The following is a 13,442-nucleotide window of genomic DNA, read 5'->3' as shown; positions in this document are numbered from 1 at the left end:
CAGATTTTTCCTTGCACGTGTAACACGCGGTGGCAAAATTGGGATCATACTTACTAGAAGCCTTTTTCGTTTAAAATTATAGAGTGAGGACAAAGTTTTCATTTGAATACGGCTGTTGCACTGGTCCTGGGAGGGGACTCGTTGTAAGTGGAGGGGAATGAAATTCCACCCCGTGGAAATTCAGGGCGAAAATTGCAGCAAACAAAAGATTGGTGCCCGTCCTTCTGTCTGGAACACGCTCCCGCTGGGATAACGGAATCTGAGGTCTTGGAATCTTGTCACCGTTCTTTTGAGGTGTCCTTCGAATTAGAATCTTTAATTTTGGAAGTTGGACTGTTAATAAATACGTATTCCTATACCTAGTTCCTTTAGTTTACTCAATTAGGGGCAAAAAAAAATTTTTTTTTAATGTGAATTTAAGTTAAACTGTGTTGAGAAGAAATGCAGAAAAGAGATTTCGTATACACTTTGCCTTCTAAAATAGAGGAAGCAGAATTTTGCCCGGACCTGGACAGGGAGAGCCAAGATCGGACTCTTTCGCCCAAACCACTCTCCGCTCTGATGTTGGAGGCTTAGAGCGACACTCATCTTTTGTTACTGAGCGAGCCCCCGTGATGTTAAGCTTTGGCTCTGAGCCCGACCACAGGTAAACATGATAAAGGGGGGTGGCAGCCTGAGGTAGGGGGGTAGGGGGTAGCCAGAGAGACCGGACGGACGGAACTAGCATCCGGAGGGGGTCTGCACCCCTACCTCTGTCCCTTTTGCTCCTCTCACATTCCCTGGGCGATCACTGCCCACACCCCCCAGGGGCTTGAGCCCTGACCTCTCTCTTCAGAGTTCCAGACTCTCATGGCCAACTTTTATTTATTTATTTAATTTTATTATTATTATTATTTTTTTTTTTTGAGAGAGAGAGAGAGAGAGCATGAGTGGAGGAAGGGTAGAGAGAGGGGGACAGAGGATCCGAAGTGGGCTTTGACCTGACAGGCTGACAGCAGAAAACCCGATGTGGGGCTCGAACTCACACACTGTGAGATCATGACCTGAGCCGAAGTCAGACGCTCAACCGACTGAGTCACCCAGGTGCCCCATGGCCAGCTTTTTATTGGGCGGTTCTACCCATGTCCCGCCTTCCCTCTTCACACTCGGTGTGTCTAAATGTGAACATCTAAATGTGACACCCCTCCACTCCCATTTCTGCTCCTTTTCCTGTGTTCTTGGGAATAGTGTCCCCACTCCTCAAGCCTGTTGGTCTGTCCCCTGACTACCCTTACAAGTCCTCTCTTGTGGCCCCCCCACTGCCACTGGCCTGATTCAAGCCCTCATTGTTGCTCTCCTGCGTCCCCATACCCCACTTTGCAGTCAATGTCTTGGCCCCCAGGCTTCCCCCTTTCCAACCAGCATGGTCACAGTGATCTCGCTATAGCCTTGGTATTGCGAGTGGGATCCTAGACCAGCAACCCCAGCATCACCTGGAAGCTTGTCAGAAATGCGGACTCCCAGGGTCCATGTTCTCTATCAGCAAGGATCCAGCCTATGGACCGAAGGCACCATTAATTTGGATAATTTCAATTAATTTGAAATTTTAATACAATACCCGAGGGAAAGGACAAATTGTATGCATCCGTACAATGGAAACTAACTTAGGGAACAACATGAATGAATCACAAAGGCATTCGGCTGAGTGAAAGACTCAAGTCTCAGAAGGTTACAGAGAGTATGATTCCATTTGTATAACATTCAAGAGAAGACACAACTCTTAAGAGCAAAGTTCAGTGATTGCCGAGGGCTTGAAGGAGGGGGAGATTTGACTACCAAGGCACAGCATGTGGGAATTTTTTGAAGTGTCCAATGTGCTCTGTCCCCTGATTGTGATGGTGGGTACAACTGTCTATACATGTGTTAGCTCTCCTAGAACTGTACTCCGTAGAAAGCCGAGTGGACTGTATGTAAATTTTAAAATCATAATTTAACTAGTTGATAAAAAAAATGAACACTGATAGTAGTGAGTTATAAACCACTGAATAAAATCGAAAACCATGAGTTCACATTGACGCAAGGAAGCTGTATCTTTCCCTCAACACGTACTCCTGACCAAGGACGGAAGGTGAACTTTATGGCGGAGAAGGCTGGCTGACATGTTATGTTGCATGAATGAAAACATTTAGGAGAATATCTAAATGCTAACGGAGTGCTTAATGTTAACGCCATCAGTGATGGACGAAGCTGGACCATTGGCTGTCTGACCGAGATGAGATGCAACGTGGAGAACGCCGAGCGGGCCAGGGCCATGTGTGTGTGCAGCGCACGGTTTCATGCTCTGCTGTCGCCATCTTGAAATTCCTAAAATTTTTAAGCAAGGGGTTTGCATTTTCATTGCACTTCGCGCGGAGCCCTGCAAATAACGGAGCTGGTCGCGAACACAGCCTCTCTTTTGTGATATTCCTGCCGAAGACGTCAACCTGAATTTGATCATGATTTGATCAGACAAGACCGAATTGATTGGGCATTCTTACAAGATCAGTTGCCTGTACTCCTCAGAAGTGTTGAGGCATGGGAATCACTGAAAGACTGGGGAACATCTGGAAGGAGACTAAAGAAGTAACTGCGAAGCAGAATGCCGTCCTGGGTCCTTTGGCCGTAAAGGGTGTGGTTGGGATAATTGGTGAAACCTGATTGGGGTCTGAGGTTAAATAGCAGCGATGTACTGTTGTTATTTTGCCCATCCTGATGGCTGTATTACAAGAATGTTCTTGTGGCTGAACTTCCAAACGTACCTATTTAGGGGTGATAGGGCATCTCGTTGGCGACTTACTTTTAAATAGTTCAGGAGAAGTTCTTTGTATTCTTTCTGCAACTTGCCATTACAGTTGAGATTGTTCAAATTAGGAAGAGGGATGGCAGGGTAGAGTGGGGAGGGGGGAGGGGAAGGTCCTCTCTAATAAGTTGACATTTGACCAGAGACCGGAAAAAAATGGGGGACCGAGCCACTTGGGGATCTGGAGAAAGAGCATTCCTGGCAGAAGGAACAGAATGTGCAAAGGCTTTGAGGAGCCGTATGCCTGGAGTGTTTCAGAAATAGCTAGGAGCCAGCGAAGTTGCTGGAGAGGGACAGTGTGACAAAGTGTCAGGTGATGAGACCAGGGAGGTAATAAGAACCGAATCAAAGTCCTGGTAAGGACTTTGGGTTTTGTTTTCTGTGCTGGGACACACTGGGTGGGGGGTGGGGGGGATGCATAAACCCACTTATGTTGAAAGGGATCACTCTGGCTGCTGTGTAGAGAGAAGCAAGATTGGAAGCAAGGAGACCAAATGGGACACTCTGGGAATAAGTCCCTTTTGGATGGATAGATGGGCTGCAGGAACCTCCAGAAAGGCTTCAAAGAGCCACCAACTGGGCCACAAGCACAGAGCACTGGGATCGTTCAGCCCCACACAGCAGCAGACGTCTTCTCTCTCTCACACTCGCCTTCCCTTGGAGGCCTGCCAAGAGGGTCCAGCACAGAAGCTTCTCGCCAAAGGGCAGCTCTGATCATGACTTGCCAGGAAAGTTGAGAAGCCAGCTGGTTGCATTTTTAATCTAATTTTTCTATTATTTGGCACAAGTGCTAAAGTGTCCTTTTATATTAATTATCATAGAACCAAAGACAAGCTCTGGGAGAAATATTGTAACTGTTAGATCTTGTCTCCCTCCCTGGGACTGCATGACAACCAAAGGCACTATTGTCTTGTGTAGCGGGCCCTCTGATGAATGGGTCTTGAGGTTTTATTTGGTTCCAACAATGAAGAAATCTGTGCATTGACTCCTGATTTTGAACCCATAAAGGACCTTGGAAAGGAATGATTCCGGTTCCCTCTTTTCTGGACCCACCAGATGAGTGATAAGTTATAGTTGATTAGTTTTGTTTTGCCCCAAACTTGCCCTCAAAAGTTAAAGTCCCGGTGAAAGAAACCTGGATTTGGGTCCCAGGAACTATGTTCACTGTGATTTGACATCACGTGTTCATCGTGATGAACACAACTCCTTGTGTACGTCCGGGTCTTTCTTCTCCTTCTTGGATCTCCCAGTGGTCTCGAAGACATATCTATTTTTTTTTTTTTTTTAGCGTTTATTTATTTTTGAGACAGAGAGAGACAGAACATGAACAGGGGAGGGTCAGAGAGACAGGGAGACACAGAATCGGAAACAGGCTCCAGGCTCTGAGCTGTCGGCACAGAGCCTGACGCGGGGCTCGAACTCACGGACTCTGAGATCATGACCTGAGCCGAAGTCGGACGCTTAACCGACCAAGCCACCCAGGTGCCCCTCGAAGACATATCTAAAAGACAATTCTATGTCTCTTTTTTGTTTGTATGACATTTTAATCTGCCAAGTGAGTCTTTCCAAATGTAATTATACACTTTATAGTGTTAGATTTATAAATTTTATTTATTTACTTATTTTTGAGGGGGGGGAAGAACCAGTGGGGGAGGGGCGGAGAGAAAGGGGGACAGAGGACCCAAAGTGGGTTCTGTGCAGACAGCCTGATGTGGGGCTCGAACCCCCGAACCGTGAGATCATAACTTGAGCCGAAGGCAGCCGCCTAACCGCCTGAGCCACCCAGGCTCCCCTATTGTGTTAGATTTAAAGCACCCATTTTCAAATCCAAGAACAGGCGCACACTTGAAGAGCAACATTTAAAAATATTTCTCCCCTGTCTTTGATAAACGCATGATACCTATTTTAAAAGTGCATGTCATATGCGATGCTAAGCCTCAGAGAGTTAATCCCCAGTTTACAAAGCAGCGAGCTGCATGATTAGTGGGTGATCTGTTCCAGGATGGAGAAAAAGCCGGTGACCTTGGCCATGAGGCAACCAGTTCGAGTCGAGTGATTTCTAGGTCAGGGCTCAGGATGACGCTCTGCCAAACAGAGCCCTAGCCACAGATTTTGTTGGCTTGATAATGACTGAACTGACTTTCCCTTGGCGAACGGCGCCTGTTCTATTCGCTGAGTACGGTTAGTTTCAAATTGTGTTTGAGGAGATTTATAACATTCCACGGGGAGAGACGAAAATACGGTCTCCTCCCTCCATGCCTTTCAGGATCATCATTCTGCGGGCAGATCAAGCCTCTGATTCCCAGAATGTGACCAAACCAGCTCAGCCTTCGAATGAAAGCATTGCCACGAATTTAACCTTTCAAACAATTTGCAGAAGACGTTAGGCGTGCTCCGAGGCCTCCGTCTGTCAGATTTATAGTAGCCCTTTCAAAACCATTGGCATTTTCCCTGACCACAACCCAACTTCCGGTCTTATTTCCTGACAATCATTCACAAGGCCACTGGCTTGGGCCCACTTCCGGTACATGTGTCCCCCCCCCGCCTTAACAGACTGGAAGAGGAAACTCAGAACATCTGGGTCTCGAGCGTATGAGCCACGTGATCCTAAGCTTCTCTGCACGTTGATAGTCTCATCTGAGGGCTTAATTCTCGTTTTCGGGTCCACTGCCTATTACGGGCTGGATTGCGTCTTTCCCGCAAATACCTGTATTGAAGTTCTAACCTCGCGGTGTCTCAGGAAGCAACTGTGTGCCGAGGCAAGGTCTTTAAAGGGGTAATGAAGTTAAAAGGAAGTTTTTAAGAGGGGCTCTAATCCAACGTACCTGGAATCCTTCTAAGAAGAGGCAACGTGGTTACAGATACGCAGGGAGGGAAGACCGTGTGAGGACCCCGGGAGAAGAAGACCATCTATACGCCAAGGAGAGAGAGGCCTCAGAGAAAACCACTCCTGCTGGCACCTTGACCTTGGACCTCGAGCCTCCGGAGCCGTGCGGAAATATATTTCCATTATCTGAGCCACGAAGTCTGTGGTACTTTGTTATGGCAGCCCTGGTGATTTAATATGGATTTTGGTATTGGGGGCTGGGTGCCTCTATGAAAAATGCCCCCCCCAGAAGGTGGGAGTGGCTTTGGAACTGGCTAATGAGGAGAGGCTTGGGAGAGTTTTGAAGCACATGCTAGAAAAACCTAGATTGCCTCGAAGAGACTGTTGGTAGAAATACGGATGTTCAAGGTGATTGTTGAGGGCTCAGAAGGAAATGAGGAATATGTTATTGGACACTGGGAAGGCCATCTTTGCCACGGAATGAACTTGGCTCACTTGGGTTCTGGGGTTTTGTGGAAGGTAGCAATTGTGTCTAATACATTTGTATATGTAAGCTGAGGAGATTTCTTTCTTTCTTTCTTTCTTTCTTTCTTTCTTTCTTTCTTTCTTTTGTTTTTACGTTTATTTATTTATTTTGGGAGGCATGGAAAGAGAGGGAGAGAGAATCCCAAGCAGGTTTTGCACCAGTCAGCTGACACGGGGCTGGAACTCACACCTTTGACACCATGACCTGAGCCAAAACCAAGAGTCGGGGCGTTACTGACTGAGCCACACCGATGCCCCCTGGCTAGGGAGATTTCTAAACAGGGTGTGGAGGGTGGGGCCTCAGTTCTCTTGACTGCTTATAGTAAAATGTGAGAAGAGAGGGAAATTAAAAAAATTTTTTTTGTAATGTCTATTTTTGAGAGTCAGAGACAGAGCACAGGTGGGGGTGGGGGCACAGAGAGAGAGGGAGACACAGAATCCAAAGCAGGTGCCAGGCTCTGAGTTGTCCGCACAGAGCCCGACGCAGGACTCAAACCCACTAACCGTGAGATCATGACCTGAGCCAAAGTCAGACGCTTAACCGACTAAGCCACGCAGGTGCCCCAAGAGAGGGAAATTTAAAAAGGAATTATATAGCAAAGAGGAACCGGGACTTGAAGATTTGGAAGGCTCTCATGCATTGCCTTCTACCCTATAGGGTGGCTATGGGGACGAATGTAGTAAGTACATTATAAATTGCAAACTATTATACAAAGACCCGATGCTATGATTTTATTATTATTATTATTATTGCTTTATGTATTTTTATAGCTTCCTCACAAGGTGGAGGGGGAGGAAAATGTCAGCACTGTTATTATTATTATTATTTTTTTCATTTGGGATATTTGAAGTCTGGAGAGATAAAGTGATTTCTACAATAATGTCATCAGGTCACAGAACCTGGATTAGGCTTGAATCTTCAAAGGCTCTGTCCAGCACTCTTTCTAATATCACCAAAGACTTGCGGACTTCCTGCAAATCAGATCAACAAGCGTTTAATGACATTCTGACCAGCCCACAGCTAGAACCCGTGAGGAATACAAAATAAGCAGGAGGCTTGTCTCCACATCACCCAGGAAGCAAAAAATAAATCTATATCTCAGCTAACAGACGACATAGGAATCTTAGCGTGATAAGTTCCCAGCTTTCCACGCTGGCTAATTGGTTAACCTATAGAGAAAGGTTGGCTATCTCCACAACATTTGTTGGAAAACTAATAAACACACGTTAGATTTAGAATTATAAAAGCTTTTATTGTTTTTTGTTAGTTTGCCAGAGATGCAATTTTTTCCCTTGTACCTTCTCTAATTGCCTTGGAAGGAAAAGGTTTTCAAATCGGAGGCCGACATCATGGTCTGTAGTTCCTGCCAAGCCGAAGAGGTTATGATGGAGAACATTTGTGAATTTGGTCACTGATTTAATTAAAGATGGGCCCTAAGATTACAGCGATCCCGGGAAGAGTAAATGTACCATTTTGTAGCTCTCGTTTTTTTGCGATTGTGAAGCGGTGTGGAAGCTTGAGTGGTGGTGCCCAGTACGACCCCGCGAGGAGCTCCGAGTGTGGGGGGGTTCCCTTTCAGCTCCTCATTCAACTCGCTGTTGCTTTTGTAGCAATACCGTGTCTTCTGGAATAGAGGCATTAAAATGCTTTATTTTTAGTTTTTTATTATTTTTTTCAAAGAAATTAAATCCAAGCTAGGTAACATATAGTGTAATAGTGATTTCAGGAGTAGAATTTAGTGATTCATCACTTACATAGGACACCCGGTGCTCATCCCAACAAGTGGCCGCCTTAATGCCCGTCACCCATCTCGCCCACCCCCCACCCACCCTCCCTCCAGCAACCCTCAGTTTGTTCTTTGTATTTAAGAGTCTCTTATGGTTTGCCTTCCCCTCTGTTTTATCTTATTTTCCCTTCCCTTCCCCTATGTTCATCTGTTTTGTTTCTTGAATTCCACATATGAGTGCAATCATATGATGTTTGTCTTTCTCTGACGGATTTATTTCGCTCAGCATAATACACTCTAGTTCCACCCACGCCATTGCAAATGGCAAGATTTCACTCTTTTTTTAAAAAAAAATTTTTTTTTAACGTTTATTTATTTTTGAGACAGAGAGAGACAGAGCATGAACGGGGGAGGGTCAGAGAGAGGGAGACCCAGAATCTGAAGCAGGCTCCAGGCTCTGAGCTGTCAGCACAGAGCCCGACGCGGGGCTCGAACTCACGGACCGTGAGATCATGACCTGAGCCGAAGTCGGCCACTTAACCGACTGAGCCACCCAGGTGCCCCCAACTCTTTTTTAAAAATGTTTATTTTTGAGAGAGAGAGAGTGAGAGAGAGAGACAGAGCATGAGTGGGGGACGGGCAGAGAGAGAGGGAGATACAGAATCTGAAGCAAGTTCCAGGCTCCGAGCTGTCAGCACAGAGCTCCATGTGGAGCTCGAACTCATGGACCATGAGATCATGACCTGAGCCGAAGCCGGACGCTTAACCAACTGAGACACCCAGGTATCCCTAGATTTCATTCTTTTTGGTTGCTGAGTAATATTCCAGTGTGTGTGTGTGTGTGTGTGTGTGTATGTATCACATCTTTATCCGTTCATCAGTTGATGGACATTTGGGCTCTTGCCATACTTTGGCTGCTGTTGATAGTGCTGCTATAAACATTGGGGTGCATGTGCCCCTTAGAATCAACATTCCTATCCATTGGATAAATACCTAGTAGTGCAATTTCTGGGTCGTAGGGTAGTTCTATTTTGAAGTTTTTGAGGAACTTCCATACTGTTTCCCAGTGGCTGCACCGGTTTGCTTTCCCACCAGCCGTGCAAAAGGGTTTTAGAGGTATTAAAATTCTGCCTTCTACTTCTGCACAGAGGTAAAAGCTTTTGCAAGATAATATCAGTGATAATAATAATAACAATAATAGTAATAATAACAATAATTAAGAAGGGAAGACAAAGGAGGGGAGACTTGAAGGACACCCAGCAACCCTTCTCATCCTGTTGACAATTCACCGGCTGCACAAACACTTCCGTGACGATATCTGTGTGGCTTATGCCAACCAACTAATCTGAATGGAAACTAATGCTTTTTATAAACCCTTTTGCTTTATAATAAATCTGCTTTCAAGCAGGAGGTCTTCAGATCTGCTGACCCCCTAATACAGTTCTGAGAGGTGGTATGGAGATAGAATCCGAATCCTATCAGTGACTTAAAGCAGACCCGTGGTGAATTATTTTGGGAAGTGCAGAATCTTTTTTTTGAAAACTCTCCCACTCACTTTTGACTTTTTTTTTTTTAACGTTTATTTATTTTTGAGACAGAGAGAGACAGAGCATGAATGGCGGAGGGGCAGAGAGAGAGGGAGACACAGAATTGGAAGCAGGCCCCAGGCTTTGAGCCATGAGCCCAGAGCCCCACGCGGGGCTCAAACTCACGGACCGCGAGATGGTGACCTGAGCTGAAGTCGGACGCTTAACCGACTGAGCCACCCAAGCGCCCCAACTTTTGACTTTTAAGTTTGGATTTCCATCTATTTGCCCCAAAGTAAGACACCTAAATCAACATGACCTCGAAGCCATTTGTGAGCACTGGATGAGTCTCCCCCAGAGAGCAAATCTGTTGTGATCACACAGCCCATCTCCATTCATGATGCTCCCGCGGTCCGGGACAGGGGCACGCACGTGTACGTGTGTGTCTTTGAATGTGATGTGTGTGTGTTTCTCTGTTATCCATTTCCGTTCCTCCCCTAGGCGGCCATGCTGAGATCTCCTCCCTACTCCTACAGATAAAAAGCAAAGCCCTCGGCTAATACTGTGTGTGTGCTGTGTGTGTGTGTGTGTGTGTGTCTGATGTGTGTGTAGGTGTTGGACCCTTCCAGTGTCTTCAGGAGCCCGTGGTTTCCCTTGGTTCCTTCCTCCCACCCAGGCGGCCAGAAGAGACGAAAGAGCACAGGACGGCTCTGGCACCCAGTTATCACCTCTCAGTTTCCCTTCCCCTTTCTTCAGACTCAAGACTGGAGACACCGGGCAGGCGGTTGCCGAGCGAACCCCGGGTCTCCATGGTACGCGACCGCCACCTACAGCTCATAGGCTGAAACAGACGCTGGACGCGGCAAAACCGAGAACAAAGAAAACCAGAAAGTAACCCCCAGCCCTGTCCTAAAGCAAGATGATTTGATCTGACGGTTTTTTTTTTTTCCGACAGTTTAATGCGCTTTCACATTAGATCCCCTTCCTCAAGATGACGCACTTCTGAATGCGGGCCATCGTCCAATAAAATTATTAAAGTGGAAAAACTCAAGTTTGGCAGTTCTCAAAATAAGAAAGAAGGGGAGACAGAGAGAGACAGAGACAGAGAGAGATACAGAGACACACACACACCCACCCACAGAGGGAGATGACAAGCCTCGAAAACTAAACCTCTATGTTTGTATCCATCATCATCGTCGGACAGACAGGAAATTGAAGCTCCGAGAGGTAGTGGGTTTCTCATGGTTCGAGAGCTAGTCAGCGATGCTGGCAGGATTGGAATGCAGGGTTTGTCTGGGTTTTTTGGTTCCAAGATGAACTAGTCACATCAAATCAACGTAAAACTTAAAATTTCTTCTCAGTAAAGGGTGGGTGGCCTTTCAACGGCTACCCCGTCCCCCATGACCCCCACAGTCCCAGAAGGGAGATGCCAATGTGCTGTTCTGCTCAAAGACCACCGGTGTGGGGGACCTGGGTGGCTCAGTCAAGCATCTGACTTCGGCTCAGGTCATGATCACGTGGTTCATGCGTTCGAGCCCCGCGACCGGCTCTCTGTGCTGACCGCTCGGAGCCTGGAGCCTCTTTCGGATTCCGTGTCTCCCTCTCTTCCTGCCCGTCTCCCACTCGGGCTCTGTGTCTCTCTGTCTCCCAAAAATAAACAAACATATGACCACAAAAGAGGCCCCACTAACACCATGTTCTCACGTATCACTTCTCAAACTGGCAGGCAGGAGGGACCTGTCCTTCAGAAGCAGAAATGCGACCCAGTTGGAGCAGGGCCCACAGAAAGGGGGGGCGGGGTCTCCTCGGGCAGGGGTCTGTGATGTGTCTTGTGCCATGGGCCCCTCTGGTGATGCATGTGGACCCATTCTTAGAATAACACTTTCTGTTGTCTTTTTTTTTTTTTTTTTAATTTATTTTTGGGACAGAGAGAGACAGAGCATGAACGGGGGAGGGGCAGAGAGAGAGGGAGACACAGAATCGGAAACAGGCTCCAGGCTCCGAGCCATCAGCCCAGAGCCTGACGCGGGGCTCGAACTCACAGACAGCGAGATCGTGACCTGGCTGAAGTCGGACGCTTAACCGACTGCGCCACCCAGGCGCCCCAACACTTTCAACTACATAAAAAAGAAATCCACCGGCTTATAAAGGAAACCAATTATGAGCAAATAAGTTATTAAATTCTCTCAAAGTGTGGGAGAGCCTATTGTATGTGCGTCCTGGTCTGCTAGGGCCCCCAGGACAAAAGACCACAGGCTGGCTTAACTAACACATTTATTTCTCAAAGTCTGGAGGCTCGAAGTCCAGGAGCAAGGCGGCAGAAGATTCAGTTCTTGGCGAGGGCCTCCAGGCTGCAGATGGCTGCCTTTGCTGTATCCTCACATGGTGGAGAGAGAGCTCGGGTGTCTCTTCCTCTTCTCTTTTTCTTTTTTTAAGATGTTTATTTATCTATTTTGAGAAAGAGAGAGAGAATGAGTGGGGGAGAGGGGCAGAGGGAGAGAGAGAGAGAGAGAGAGAGAATCCCAAGCAGGCTCCGCCCTGTCAGCACAGAGCCCAGGGTGAGGCTCGATCCCACCAACCGTGAGATCATGACCTGAGCTGAAATCAAGAGTCAGATGTTTAACCAAAGGAACCACCCAGGCGCCCTGTCTCTTCCTCTTCTTATACGCATCGGTCTTATCGCGGAGCTCCAACCTTATGACCTCACCTAAACCCAACTACGTCCCCAAGGCCCCACCTTCTAATACCATCACGTTAGGGATTAGAGCTTCAACATAGAAATGGGGCAGGGACAGAAACTGTCCATAACAGTGTGCTTCTTTATCGAGGCATTACACAGCAAGCTCCAGTGGCTGTCCTAATCACCACTCCACTCGTCAAGAGGTAATGAGCATGATCGCTACTTTGTCATGTGGTATCAACACGTCGGTGCTCTCCATTGGTGACGGAGTCACAGGCACTTAGTAAAGATAAGTATGCATTTTTTTTCCCCATCCGTGGTCAAAGGCCCTTCGATTTCATCCACGGACCTCAGCTTCTACGCATCGACCTTAGCGTATCTCAGCAAATTCACGGGCTTGTATTCACTGGATTGTGAGGGGTTGAGAAACACCCTGTAACTCACTGCATTAAATAGCCCTTTACAAGCGTGCCTGGTTGGGCAATTGTGATGGTGTAGACAGGGAGAATGCCTGAGCCACCACGAGGCACTGCTGCCCTGAATATTCATCTTTCCCCGGCCCCATTATTTTTCTGAAATGGAGGACCTGGGGCTGTTGTAGAGTCTGTCCTAAGTCCAGTGCTCTTTTCTCACTGTCTGGTCTTGGGTGACCTGGGGAAAGAGAATATTAACAGGTCGAGTTGACCTTCTGGCCCCGCATCGCTGACCCTGGTAGGGAGTTCTTCTTTCTTTCATTTCCTCCCTGGAAATATTAGGGTATCCACCAGATTGGTGTTCCTTGGGGGAAATGGCTTGTGTTTCTAGTGGTTAAGTCCCAAAGAACCCTTTTGTAAGTAAAGTAAAAATTACAATTAAAAAGGAGGGAGAGGTGGAATCAGTCAGAAGATTGTCAAATCTCAATAGAAATATCTTAGGAAGCTAGAGGCAAATTTTAGTCAATATCTAAAAGAATTAAAGATGGACCAAAAGATCCTTTCTCCCCCTCAGGGAAAACTATTGGTCAGTTCTGAAGTAAATATCTGAACGCCATTCCTTTGGTCTCTATCGTGTAATCACAACATCCAGGGAGATGGTTTTCTAATCATAAAGAAAAATACTCCATATTGCTTCTTCTTCCTCCCAGTGAATGGCATTATTGGTATTTGTTCCACACAGAGGAGTGTAGGCTCCTGTAAGGCCTCCAGTCCATGCAGATTTGAGGGCTCTGTGCTCAGATGTCCACACTGTGGCTTTTCTGCAACAGGTCGGGGGAGGACTCCGCCGGGGGGAGGGTGGTGGTTGCAGGCCAATTCAGAAAGCTGGGTTCCCCCTGGTCAACACTCCAAAGCCAAGCCTGGTG

Source organism: Panthera uncia, assembly GCF_023721935.1.
Source record: "Panthera uncia isolate 11264 chromosome B2 unlocalized genomic scaffold, Puncia_PCG_1.0 HiC_scaffold_25, whole genome shotgun sequence".
In the NCBI taxonomy this organism is placed as follows: domain Eukaryota; kingdom Metazoa; phylum Chordata; class Mammalia; order Carnivora; family Felidae; genus Panthera; species Panthera uncia.
The sequence above is the reverse complement of the archived record's forward strand: the minus strand, read 5'-3'. Positions refer to the sequence as shown.